We start from the raw sequence: 14,123 nt of genomic DNA, 5'->3' as shown, positions 1-14,123 counted from the left end.
GGGCCTGGAATGTAATGGGGAGAATTGTGTGTTTGTCTAGATTGCTTCTGCAGTCATCGTCATCATCGTCAATGATATTTATTGAGCACTTACTGTGTGCAGAACACTGTATTAACCACTTGGGAGTGCAAGAATAATCTCATTCCCTGCCCACATTGAACTTGCAGTCTAGGGGAAAGACAGATATTAGTATAAATAAATAATTTATAATATACCACTTATAGATATGAATATAAGTGCTGTCGGGTTGGGGGTGGGCAAATATCAAATGCCCAAAGGTCAAGTAAAGGGGATAGAGGATAGAGCCAGTTTAACAAGGCTAACCACTTACCTCAGTCCCCAGGTGTCCTGAATGAATTTAATGAAAACTCAAAAACTCTTTAAATGATTACTTTCCCCCTCAACATTTCATTTAAAACCATATCCAAATCTACCATGTTTGCGTTCACTAAGGTCTCAGGTAAGGCATATCTGCTTCATATTGTGAACCGATGACCAGCAGGCCAACTGGGCAGTTAATCTGATCTGGGTCAGTGGTCTTGGAGACGTAATATTGAGCTCTCTGCCAGCTACTAAAGTCTCAGGCAGACTCTATGCTCAGATTAGTCAGGCAGGAAGGGAGGAGTTGGAAGAAGGGATTGCTTCATGTAAGAAGCTTTGATGACTTGAATTTAACTCCATAAACTGGAAGAGCCTGGCAGTCAGAGAACATGGCCGCACATGGTCCTCAGTGCTTGACCGACCTTTCCCCCAGCACTTTGAAGAATCTGAACTTCTAAGAATAGGCAGATCAGTTCACTTCTCCGTGCCTCGGTTACTTCAGCTGTAAAATTCATTCATTCATTCAGTAGTATTTATTGAGCGCTTACTATGAGCAGAGCACTGTACTAAGCGCTTGGAATGTACAAATCGGCAACAGATAGAGACAATCTCTGCCCATTGACGGGTTTATAGTCTAATCTGAGGATTTTAGGTGGAACCCCCACATGGGACGTGTCCAATTTGATTAACTTGTATCTATCCCAGCACTTAGTGGTGCATAGTAGATGTTTAACAAATACCAATAAAAAAACAAACATCAGGTGATGTACTGTGATCACTGTTTCTAAACAGGTGACATTAGCTCTTGCATTTATTGAAATTTGAGTGAGCAAGAGGAATACGAAATTTACCAGCAGACCGTTCTGGTGATTAATCAAGCTCCTTGGACTTCAGTTCCCCTTCAGCATTGGCTGGAGGTTGATTCAGGGCCCTCCTGAGTAATGCCTCATTAATCTGTCATTTAAATCTCTCAATATGTTCCGTATTGTAGGCTTCAGTGGCCTGGTTATTCTGAAGTGAAAACTTTGTGTTCCCTGCTCGGTTCCCTTTCTGCATCCTCCAGTAATGCCCCCAGGTTCCCCGCAGGAACCACTAACTTGTCCTTTAACTTGCCTAGAGCCCATTCCTTCACTTCACTTCTCTTTGCCTCAGTGACCTCATCTGTAAAATGGGGATTGAGACTGAGCCCCACATGGGACAGGGACTGTGCCCCACCCACTTTACTTGTCTCTACTCCAGCGCTTAGTACAGTGCTTGGCACATAGTAGGCGCTTAACCAGTGCCACAGTCATTATTATTATTGTTCCTGTTTTAAATTGCATTCATGTTCCTCTCTATGTTCAGCGACATGTTAGATTTAGATTCTTTAACTGGGCACTGCAGTTTGCTTGCCTGGCTTAGTGGAAAGAACCCGGGTTTAGGAGTCGGAGGTCATGGATTCTAATCCCGTCTCCGCCACTTGTCAGCTGTGTGACTTTGGGCAAGTCACTTAACTTCTCTGTGGCTCAGTTACCTCATCTGTAAAATGGCGATTTAGATTGTGAGCCCCATGTGGGACAATCCCTGGCTTCCACTTCTGGCAGCGATACAGAAAAGCAGAGGTAGGATTTAGGGTTTCAGCCCCGGGACATCAAAACTGAAATCTTGCCCCAGCAGCTTCCTGTGAGGGACAATAGCAACAAAGGCTTCTTCCGAGAATAATGGTAGAAAAATTCCCCAGAACATCTTTTGCAATCGCAAGATCTGGAAGTGGGTTATTGTGCGTCAGTCTCTTAGAAACAATATGATGTCTAGGTAATGTTGATATCGAGGAGGTAGCTTAGGAAAAACATTCCCTGGAAACTCAGCCCATCCTCATACTGCCTTCTTGGTGCTTCTTATTTTTCCTCTCATTTTTTTTTTAACCGTGAATATTTGCCCAAAATGACATCTTATTTCTTAGGAATATAATTTTTAAGCAGTGTTCTAAGGATTTGTTGTCTCATCAATGAAATATTGTGTTTTTTGTATGTGTGGTTTTTTTTTTAAATAGCGTTTCAGCGTCAAACAGAAACTCCTCACCATGGGCTCTAAGGCACTCAATCAGCTCTCCCTCTCTTTCTTAGCCACTACAATCCAGAACTCATGCTTCACTTCTCTCCCACCAACCTAGTCACTGTGACTCACCTGTCTTGTCACCGACCCCTTACTCACATCCTCCCTTCTGCCTGGAACTCCCTCCCCTTTCAGATCCGACAGATTGCCACCCTCCCCATCTGCAAAGCCCCACTTAGAGAAGCAGCGTGGCTCAGTGGAAAGAGCACGGACTTGGGAGTCAGAGGTCATGGGTTCGGATCCCGGCTCTGCCGCTTGTCAGCTGGGTGACTGTGGGCAAGTCACTTCACTTCTCTGTGCCTCAGTTCCCTCATCTGTAAAATGGGGATTAAGACCGTGAGCCTCACGTAGGACAACCTGATTACCCTGTATCTACCCCAGCGCTTAGAACAGTGCTCTGCACATAGTAAGCGCTTAACAAATACCAACATTATCAATATTATTATTATTAAATCATGTCTTCTATAGGAAACTTTCCCTGACCTACTGCTCATTTCCCCGCTCTACTTCGCCCTCTCTTCTAAGTCATTTATTCAGTTAGGTCCATACCCTTTAAACCCTTTGATAATCCCTCCACCGCCATAGCCCCACAGCACATACATACATTCACTCATTCATTCATTTGTATTTATTGAGCACTTACTGTGTGCAGAGCACTCTACTAAGTGCTTGGAAAGTACAGTTCAGTAATAGAGACAATCCCTGCCCACACCGGGCTTACAGTCTAGAAGTGGGGGAGACAGACATCAAAACAACTAAACAGGCATGAATATAAATAAAAAAATTACAGACATGTACATATATGCACAAATGCTGTGGGGCGGAGGGGGGGGGTAGAGCAAAGGGAGCGAGTCGGGGCAACACGGAGGGGAGGGGGAGCTGATGAAAAGGGGGGCTTAATCTGGGAAGGACTCCTGGAGGTGAGCCTTCAGCAGGGCTTTGAAGGGAGAAGTACATATCTTTGCACTCTCTTGAGTCACCTATTTACCATTTATTTTATTCATTCATTCAGTCGTATTTATTGAGTGTTTCCTGTGTGCAGAGCACTGTAATAAGCACTTTCATAATAATGGTATTTGTTAAGTGCTTACTATGTGCCAGGCACTGTACTAAGCACTAGGGTGGATACAAGCAAATTAAGTTGGACATAATCCCTGTCCCACATGGGACTCACAGTCTCAATCCCCATTTTACAGATGAAATAACTAAGGCACAGAGAGGTGAAGTGACTTGCCCAAGGTCACACAGCAGACAAGAGGCAGAGCTGGCATTAGAACCCATCACCTTTTGACTCCCAGACCTGTGCTCTATCCACTACACCATGCTACTTCCTTCAATAATAATGGTATTTGTTAAGCGCTATTTGTTAAGCGCCTACTATGTGCCAGGCACTGTACTGTGCTGAGTGTTAGGGTGGATACAAGCAAATTAAGTTGGACACAGTCCCTGTACCATATGGGGCTCACAGTCTCAATCCCCATTTTACAGATGAAGTAATTAAGGCACAGAGAAATTAAGTGACTTGTCCAAGGTCACACAGCAGACAAGTGGTGGAGCCGGGATTAGAACCCATAACCTTCTGACTTCCAGGCTGGAGCTCTAGCCACTACACAGTGTTCCTGCTACCCCTAGATTATAAACTCCTTGGAGTCAGGGATCTTGTCAATCAACTCTACTGTACTCTCCCAAGCACTTAATTCAGTGCTCTGTAAGCATAAGCACTCAGTAAATAATAATAATAATAATAGTAATAATAATTGTGGTATTTGTTAAGCGCTTACTATGCGCCAAGCACTGTACTAAGCACTAGGGTGGATACAAGCAAATTAGATTGGACACAGTCTCTCTCTCACATGGGGCTTACAGTCTTAATCCCCGTTTATCCGGTGAGGTAACTGAGTCCCAGAGAGTGAATTGACGTGCCCAGGGTCACCCAGCAGACAAGTGGCCAAGCCAGGATTAGAACCCATGACCTTCTGACTCCCAGGCCCGTGCTCTATACAGTAGGCCACCCTGCTTTTCAGTATCATCGAGTGATTGATGGATTGACTGATTGATTGCTTAGGAGATAGTAGGCGCTTAACAAATATCATCATTATCATTATTATTATCAGTAGACCTTTGGTGACTGCTGAAGGAATGGACCTGTATGGGCTGCCCAAGCCTGGTCCCAAGGCCAGCAAATATGCAAGCAGGTGTGAGGAAGAAAATGTCGTGAAAGGAATCGGATGCCACGTTCTGAAGGAAGTGGGGCGTGAACTATTAGTTATATATGAGAAGGATTGGAAAAAGAGCTATCAAAATGAAAATGCACTCAGTGGAATTTAGTATGAGTACTTGACAGAACAAGCTTGGAAATCATTGGCCCAATTAATTACTAATCTTTTAGAGCTGCAGTGGAGAGGCAGGATTTCTGATGGCCTTGTCTCATGCACTACTAGAAGCACCAGAGAGAAACGTAGAGAAGCATAAATAGCTGGGGGGAAGTTTTCGTAATTTCTTTCTCATCCCGTGTTTGTTTCTTGGTACTATAACTGTAGTAGGCAATTGATCCATTCTGTTGACCATATGGATGTAGCCTCTTTCCGGTTGCCATTCAATGCATAGCTCTATTGAGAGTGAAATAATTTTACATTTTAATAATAATTTTACATTTTAAAATATACTTTACCCAGAATTTCTTAGTCACGTGGCATCCTGAACTATCGTCTTCACAGCTCCTAGTACAGTGGTAAGCATGTGGTAAGCACTCAATAAACTCATTCACTTGTATTTATTAAGTGCTTACTGCGTGCAAAGCAGTGTACTAAGCGCTTGGGTAAATTATAATGAACACATTCCCTGCCCACAACGAGCTTACTAAATACCATTGATTGATAACCAAAAGAGAGGCTTTTAAAAAAGATTTTGAAATGAAACTAAGAATTATAAGATTATGTAAATTAAAGTGAAAATTTGCCATTTTTAAAATTCATGATTAACAAAAATTGGCTTTGACAGTTGATGTTCCTTATTGTTAGACATTTTTCTTGAGGGCTTGAGCATAGACCAGTTCCACAAAGTCTATTCAATACATTTTACTACTTTTAATTCAGAATTTTAATGGTAGAAATGATACAACATTCTAATCACGAAGAGGGGTTACTGAGGGAAATTGTGAAATCTCTAGTATGTTTAATTGGTCTGGTGTGGTTTGAAGTGGGGGAACTAGATAATCTCCCATTGTTTCTTCTGTTCTTATAATTTAGTGATTCACTATTTTTTGTATTGTCCATAATCAAATCTCAGCAGGATTTACTTGCTGCTTTTTGTTTTGTTTTTTGTTTCAAACTGGAAATGGCTTATGTCCCTCACCCTATCCATGCCTCCATTCCCATGCCCCTATGGTCCAACAGCAGGACAGATGCCAATGAGGGTTACAGATAAAGCTTTGTAGTTTATTTAATTTCCCCTCACTTTATTCTTGATTGGAAATACTTCGAGTCTGTGAAATGAAAAATGTTGACGTTGTGAATTTGAGGGACATTTTTTAAGTGTTATTTGTTAAGACTTAACTATGTGCCAAGCACTGTACTAAGCATTGGATGAGCAGCGTGGTTTAGTGGAAGAGCACGGGCTTGGGAGTCAGAGAACATAGGGTCTAATCCCGGCTCCGCCACTTGTCAGCTGTGTGACCTTGGGTAAGTCACTTCACTTCTCTGTGCCTCAGTTACCTCATCTGTAAAATGGGGATTAAGACTGTGAGCCCCACGTGGGACAACCTCACTCCTTTGTATCTACCCCAGCGCTTAGAACAGTGCTTTGCACATAGTACTTAACAAATATCATCATCATCACTGGGGTAAAGACAAGATAATCAGGTTGGACAGAGTCCCTGTCCCACACAGAAATGACTCTCTAAGTGAGAGGGAGAACAAATATGGAATCCGTATTTTACAGATGAGGAAACTGCAGCTCAGAGAAATTAAGCGACTTGCCTAAGGTTACACAGCAGGCAGGTGTTGGGGCCAGAATTAAAACCCAGATCTCCCGATTTCCAGATCCACGGCCTTTCCGCTAGTCCACGCCGCTTCTCTAACACTGACGTTCATTGAGCCTTTACAGTGCAAAGAGTTATGCATTTAGCATAAGTGAGGCAGCAAATACAGGAAAATAAATTCCCTAACTCCCTCAAAGGACTCAGGGAAGGACAGACATATTGAGCAAGAATATCAACAATATTGGAAGCAAGTTAAAATTCAACAGTCTAATGTAATAATATTAAAAATAAGTATGTTAAATGGTACTTGCAGTGCAGTCCCTCACTTCTCCAGGCCACAAGCCCATCTCTCCACTCAGTGGGGCCCTGACTTCAGAAGTGGGCAAGCAGAAGCGGGGGAGGTTGGCTGTTGGGCAGCCGTCACATGGGCCCTGAGCCCCAAGTGGCTTGGGGTGCTAAACCACGTGGGCCCTCCCGATCCTATCACCTGGTCCAGCTAAGCTTCTAGTTACTTCACTTCTGCTTTTTTTAGCAGTAGTCCTCTTTGCATATGGAAAGTGCTTTGAGGTGACTAGTGCAGAATGAATGGTTTGTTCCCCAATAACCAGATAATGGTTTTTCCAGCGAGTTACTTTTCTGTTGCTGATGGCACAGTATTTAATCTGACACTATAAACAATGGCATCCTAGATCATATCCAGGAAACTTGCCTGATTTAACAGAGGGAGTTAACCAAATCCTGTGATTAAGAAAAGGAGAGAGGAAGGATGGGCTTTTCTACTTTTCGAAGGGTTTTGTTTATAAATCTCCTTGTGGCTCTTAACTTTTCTCCATTAAAAAAAAAAAATCTTTATTCCTTTGTGTTCTGTTGCGGGCTTTAAGGGGAGGATGTGAACTCAGTTTCTAGATTACTCTATCTGCCGCCTGGCGGGGTTTCAGATTGGATCCACTTTGTAATGAGGTGGGAGCAGGCAGAAAGGTTCGGTCCAGAGACTCCTAGCAGTGGTGAGTGGGGAAGCAGAGAGAGAAAGGGGTCTTTTTCATCATGCTTTCAGACCCAGTCAGTTATATAATGAGAGTCAGACAGTCATATTTATTGAGCACTTACTGTGTGTAGAGCACACTACTAAGTGCTGGGAAGAGTACAGTATAACAGACACATTCCCTGCCCACAACGAGCTCATAGTCTAGAGGGCAAGGCAGAAGATTCAGGCCTTCACGCAATCCATCGGTGGTATTTACTGAGTGTTTTCTGTGTGCAGAGCACTGACCTAAGCCCTTGGGAGTAAATAAACATGATCCCTACCTTCAAGGAATGTACAGTCTAACTGGGGAGACAGAGATTAAAACAAATTACAGATAGAGGCAGCAATAAATTATCAAGATTTAAAGGGGTGGGTGGGATAAGAACCTAGGTACTTAGGGTGATGCAGTAGAGAGAGAGAAGATAGGATGGGGAGGTCAGACGTGAAGTGGGAGGGCGTCCCAGGCAGGCGGAAGGATGGGAGCAAGGAGTCGACTGGGAGAGACAAGATTGAAGCATAATGGAGTAGGTTTGTGCTAGAGGAGCAAACTGTGCAGGCTGGGTTTTAGTGGAAGAGAGGTGAGAACAGGTAAGAGAGAGAGAACTAATAGAGTGCCTTAAAGAGTAAGAAGTATCTGTGTGAATTGGAGATGGGCGGGCAGCCATTGGAGGTTTTTGGAGGAGTAGGGAGATTAGCACGGAACATTTTCTTAGAAAAATGATCTAGGCTAGCAGAGTGAAGTATGGACTGGAGAAGCCGAAGGCCGGGAGGTCATTGAGGAGGCTTGATGCAGAGAAGCAGCATGGCCAGGTGGATAGAGCGTGGGCCTGGAACTCAGAGTTCATGGGTTCTAATCCCCGCTCCGCCACTTGTCTGCTGTGTGACCTCGGTCAAGTCGCTTAACTTCTCTGTGTCTTGGTTCCCTTGTCTGTAAAATGGGGATTAAGACTGTGAGCCCTATGTGGGACAGGGACTGGGTTCAACTCGATTACATTGTATCTATCCCAGTGCTTAGAACGGTGCCTGGCACATAGTAAGTGCTTAACAAATCCCATCATTATTATTATTAGTTGAGATGGGTATATGACAAGTCGTTATACCACTACAGTAGAGAGGAAAGGGTGGAATCTGAAGATGCTGTAAAAATAGAACTGCCAGGATTGGAGGCCAACCGAATATGTAGATTAAAAGACAGAGGTGAGTCAAGGATAATGCCATGGCTGAGGGCTTGTTGAGATGGTGAAGATGGTTGTGTTGTCAACAGTGAGGGAAAAGTCAGGCGGAGGACAGGGTTTGAGTGGGAACCCAGCCAAGGACACATTTCCCAGCTCCTCCTTCCTCCAGCCACCGGAAAATATCCTGGATCTAAAAACCAGCCCTGTCCTGTCCGACTTAAAGGGCCAGGAAGCTCTCAGTCCAGTACTTCAACCATAGTTTTTGATGGAATTGAGAAGAAACGTTCGATGGGATGGAACACATCAAATGTAAAAGTGGTCCCATCTACTTGGGAAATTACTATGTAAACACATCAGCAAACACTAAATATGGCCCAGAGTTCTAGTTTCAAATTAGGCCTCATTCCATACATGACATAAAAATGTCATCCAACCCTAATCAGGCCTATGGAGAACTCTGAAAACTCTAATTGGAAATCATCAGGGCTCCATGTGGCTAGTCCAGGGAAGCAGAGCACAAATCGGGACACTTGGCAGTGTATTGTAGGAAAATTTTAACCAGAGTGGATTTCCAAGCTTTCTAATTGGTAATAATGCCCCATCCTCGAAGAGACCATTTTATGTTGCATTACAGACAATTAAGCATCCTGAACAATTTTCGGTTTAGAAGACAAGTGGGGCCACATCTGAAGTACATATCGGCCTCCTGTATTGGGCTCGTCCTCTATAGTGGGATGCCGATAAGGGAAAGGATAAAGACTTGGAAAAATTCTCACCCAGTGGAAAATTTGGGGGAATTGATTTTGGGAAGAATAGCAGAAGTGAAGGAACTGCATGAACTAAGTGAAAGGAGAAGGTGAACAGTTACATCTGTTTAGTTTGCCCAGGGATAAGGAAGGGCTAACATGTACCAGATACAGACACTCATTAAGGAGGAGGATTTAATAATAATGATAGTATTTGTTAAGTGCTTATTGTGTGTGAAGCACTGTTCTAAGTGCTGGGGGGGATACAGGGTGATCAGGTTGTCCCACATGGGGCTCACAGTCTTAATCCACATTTTACAGATGAGGGAACTGAGGCACAAAGAAGTTGTGACTTGCCCGAAGTCACACAGCTGTCAAGCGGCAGAGCCGAGATTAGAACCCATGACCTCTGACTCCTAAGCCTGGGCTCTTTCCACTGAGCCACGCTGCTTTACCATTTTGGAATGAAATGGAAAGAGCAGCAGCATGACCTAGTGAAGAGAGCATGGGCCTGGGAGTCAGAGGGCCGGAATTCTAATCCCAGCTATACTCATTGTTTGCTCTGTGACCTTGGGCAAGTCATTCAACTTCTCTGTTCCTCAGGTCCCTCAACTGTAAAATGGTGATACATGTTCTCCCTCCTGTTTTGACTGTGAGCCCCATGTGGGACAGGGACAGGGACAGTGTCTGACCTAATTATCTTACGTCTTCCCCAGTGCTTGGAATGGTATTTGACAGATAATAAGTGCTTAACAAATACCATAAAAAAGAGGGTAACAAATTAAATAACTGAGGAAAGCTATGTGGCCACAGAAACCATTAAATTGTGGTGCCATTGCCCCAGGGAAAGTTGTGGAAGCTTCATTCCTAAGGAATCTTTCAAAGAAAAGTGGATGGGATGCCCAGCATTCCACTATAAGGAACAAGCATGTGCTGGCCCCACAGGAGGAGGGAATAAAGGATATGCTCTAATAATTATGGTATTTGTTAAGCACTTACTATGTGCCAGTCACTATACTAAGCTCTGTGGTGTATACAAGGAAATCAGGTTGGTCACAGTCCCTGTCCCACATGGAGCTAAAGGTCTCAATCCCCATTTTACAGTTGAGGTAACTGAGGCACAGAGAAGTGAAGTGACTTGCCCAAGGTCACATACCAGACAAGCGGCGGAGCCGGGATTAGAACCCATGACCTTCTGACTCCCACCCCCTTGCTGCCTCCACTACGCCAAGCTTCTTCCCTGTAGCGTGGTGCTGCTCTAGGATCTCTCCATCAAATTGCACTAGTGGTTTGTTCTCAAAGGTCTCTTTAAATTTGCTCTCAAAGGTCACCGATGATCTCCTTCTTGCCAAATCCAGAGGTCTCCACCTCTCAGCTGTCTTCATCAGTGTTGACCATCCCCTTCTCCTGGAAACATTATCCAACTTTGGCTTTACTGACACTTGTCCTCTCCTAATAATAATAATAATGTTGGTATTTGTTAAGCGCTTACTATGTGCCTAGCACTGTTCTAAGCGCTGGGGTAGACATAGGGGAATCAGGTTGTCCCACGTGGGGCTCACAGTCTTAATCCCCATTTTACAGATGAGGGAACTGAAGCACAGAGAAGTTAAGTGACTTGCCCACAGTCACACAGCCGACAAATGGTGGAGCTGGGATTCGAACTCATGAGGCCTGACTCCAAAGCCCATGCTCTTTCCACTGAGCCACGCTGCTTCTCTTAATGTTGGTATTTGTTAAGCACTTACTATGTCTGGAGCACTGTTCTAAACGCTGGGGTAGATACAGGGTAATCAGGTTGTCCCATATGAGGCTCACAGTCTTCATCCCCATTTTACAGATGAAGGAAGTGAGGCACAGAGAAGTTAAGTGAAGTGACTTGCCCAGAGTCACACAGCTGACAAGTGGCAGAGCCTGAATTTGAACCCATGACCTCTGACTCCTGATCCCGGGCTCTTTCCACTGAGCTGCTTCTCTACTCCTGGTTCTCCTATCTCTGTGGCCACTCAGCCTCAGTTTATTTCTTGGGGTCCTTCTCTGCCTCTCATCCTCTAACTGTGGGAGTCCCTCAAGGTTCGGTTCTGGGTCCCCTTCCAATCTCTATCTACACCCACTCCCTTGGAGAACTCATTGGCTCCCCTGGCTTCAACTACCGTCTCTATGCAGATGATTCCCAAGTCTAGATTTCCAGCGCTGTTCATTTACTTGCCTTCAGGACATCTCTATTTGTATGACCCGACAGCACTTCAAACGTAACTTGTCCGAAGTAGAAATCCTTATCTTCCCACCCAAACCCTTTCCTCCCCCTGACTTTCCCATCACTATAGAAGGCACCACCATCCTTCCCGCATCACAACCCGTCACCTCCGCGTTATCTTCAACTCATCTCTCTCATTCAACCCACATATTCCGTCTGTCATGAGATCCTGGCTCTTCAACCGTCACCACATTGCAAAGATCCACCCTTTTCTCTCCATCCAGACTGCTACTGCGTTAATCCAAGCACTCATCCTGTTTCCCCTTGATTACTGCATCGGCCTCCCTGCTGACCACCCTGCCTCCTGCCTCTCTCCACTCCAGTCCATTCTTCGCTCTGCTGCCCAGTTGGTTTTTCAAAAAAAAAAAGTTCAGTCCCCATCTCCCTCCTCCTCAAGAACCTCTGGTGTTTGCCCATCCACCTCAGCATCAAAAAGAAACTCCTCACCATCGGTTTTAAAGCAGTCGATCACCTTGCCCCCTCCTACCTCACCTGCTCCTCTCCTACTACAACCCAGCCCGCGCTCTTCGTGCCTCTAATGCCAACCTACTCACTGTACCTAATAATGTTGGTATTTGTTAAGCGCTTACTATGTGCCGAGCACTGTTCTAAGCACTGGGGTGGACACAGGGCATTCAGGTTGTCCCACGTGGGGCTCACAGTCTTAATCCCCATTTTACAGATGAAGTAACTGAGGCACCGAGAAGTTAAGTGACTTGCCCAAAGTCACACAGCTGACAAGTGGCCGAGCCGGGATTCGAACCCATGACCTCTGACTCCAAAGCCCGTGCTCTTTCCACTGAGCCACGCTGCTTACCTCCATCTCTATCTCGCTGCAGACCTCTCGCCCACATCCTGCCTCTGGCCTGGAATGCCCTCCCTCTTCATATCCGACAGACAATAACTCTCCCTACATTCAAAGACTTACTGAAGGCACATCTCCTCCAAGATGCCTTCCCCTAGCTAGGCCTTCATTTCTTCTTCTTCCAACCCCTTCTGCTTCTCCCTTGCACTTGGATTCACACCCTTTATTCACCTCTCCCTCAGCCCCACAGCACTTATGGCCTGGTCTGGTTTGGGGGAAAGGGTTCAGAACCCCAGGTTGCTAGGGAAGGAGGAGAACCCCACCCCCCACCCCCCACCCAGTGCCTCCACATAAGGAGGAGGGAAGGAGCCCTGCAAAATTTCAGTTAAAGAGATAACTGAAGGTGAGTAAAAAATTAGTCATACGTGTTGAGGAGAGAGTGGGAAAGAGAAACGATCAGAGATCTGAGGTGGGAGAGGCATGGCGTAGTGGATAGAGCATGGGCCTGGGAGTTCAAAGGTCATGGGCTTTAATCCCAGTTCCACCACCTTCCTACTCTGTGGCCTTGGGCAAGTCACTTCACTTCTCTGTGCCTCAGTTACCTCATCTGTAAAATGGGGATTAAGACTGTGAGCCCCATGCGGGACAGGGATTGGGTCCAACCCGATTTAGGGGGAGAGGGTCACCCTCCTCCTCAAAATTCTCCAGTGGTTGCCTGTCAACCTCCATATCAAGCAAAAACTCCACACTGTTGACTTCAAAGCTCTCCATCACCTGGCCCTCTCCTATCTTACCTCCCTTCTCTCCTGCTACAGCCCAGCCTGCACACTCCGCTCATCTGGTGCCGCTAACCTTCTCACTGTGCCTCATTCTCACCTGTCCCACCGTCAACCCCTGGGTCATGTCCTACCACTGTCCTGGAACACCCTCCCTCATCAAATTTGCCAAACTAACACACTTCCACCCTTCAAAGCCCTACTGAAAGCTCATCTCCTTCAGGAGGCCGTCCCAGACGGAGCCCCCGTTTTCCTCTGCTCATCCTCCTTTCCCCATCGCCCCGACTCCCTCCCTCTGCTCTATCCCCCCTCCCCTCCCCACAGCACCTGTGTGTGTATATATATATGTATATATATACACATATATTTAATTATTTATTTTATTAATGATATGTATATGTCTATAACTCTATTTATCTTGATGTTATTCATGCCTGTTTACTTGTTTTGATGTCTGACTCCCCTCTTCTAGATTGTGAGCCCATTGTGAGCAGGGATTTTCTCTATTTGTTGCTGAATTGTACTTTCCAAGCGGCTAGTACAGTGCCCTGCACACAGTAAGCGCTCAATAAATACCATTGAATGAATGAATTTACTTGTATCCACCCCAGTGCTTAGTGAAGCAACGTGGCTCATTGTGGAAAGAGCACGGGCTTTGGAGTCAGAGGTCATGAGTTTGAATCCCAGCTCTGCCACTTGTCAGCTGTGTGACTGTGGGCAAGTCACTTAACTTCTCTGTGCCTCAGTTACCTCATCTGTAAAATGGGGATTAAGACTGTGAGCCCCACGTGGGACATCCTGATTCCCCTGTGTCTACCCCAGCGCTTAGAACAGTGCTCGGCACATAGTAAGCGCTTAACAAATACCAACATTATTATTACAGTGCTGAACACACAGTAAGCTCTTAAGAAATACCATCATTATTATAAAGTGTGAGGGTCAGGGG

General features: G+C 45.2%; 1 protein-coding gene across 2 annotated transcripts in view; it reads left to right on the top strand.

Moving 5' to 3' along the window:
- DIS3L2 (DIS3 like 3'-5' exoribonuclease 2) overlaps window positions 1-14,123 on the top strand; it is a 450,189-nt gene that overhangs the window by 306,507 nt on the left and 129,559 nt on the right. The window lies entirely within an intron of this gene.

This window comes from Ornithorhynchus anatinus, chromosome 1 (genome assembly GCF_004115215.2).
Source record: "Ornithorhynchus anatinus isolate Pmale09 chromosome 1, mOrnAna1.pri.v4, whole genome shotgun sequence".
In the NCBI taxonomy this organism is placed as follows: domain Eukaryota; kingdom Metazoa; phylum Chordata; class Mammalia; order Monotremata; family Ornithorhynchidae; genus Ornithorhynchus; species Ornithorhynchus anatinus.
Note: the sequence above shows the minus strand (reverse complement) of the source record. Positions and strands in the feature narration are given on the sequence as shown.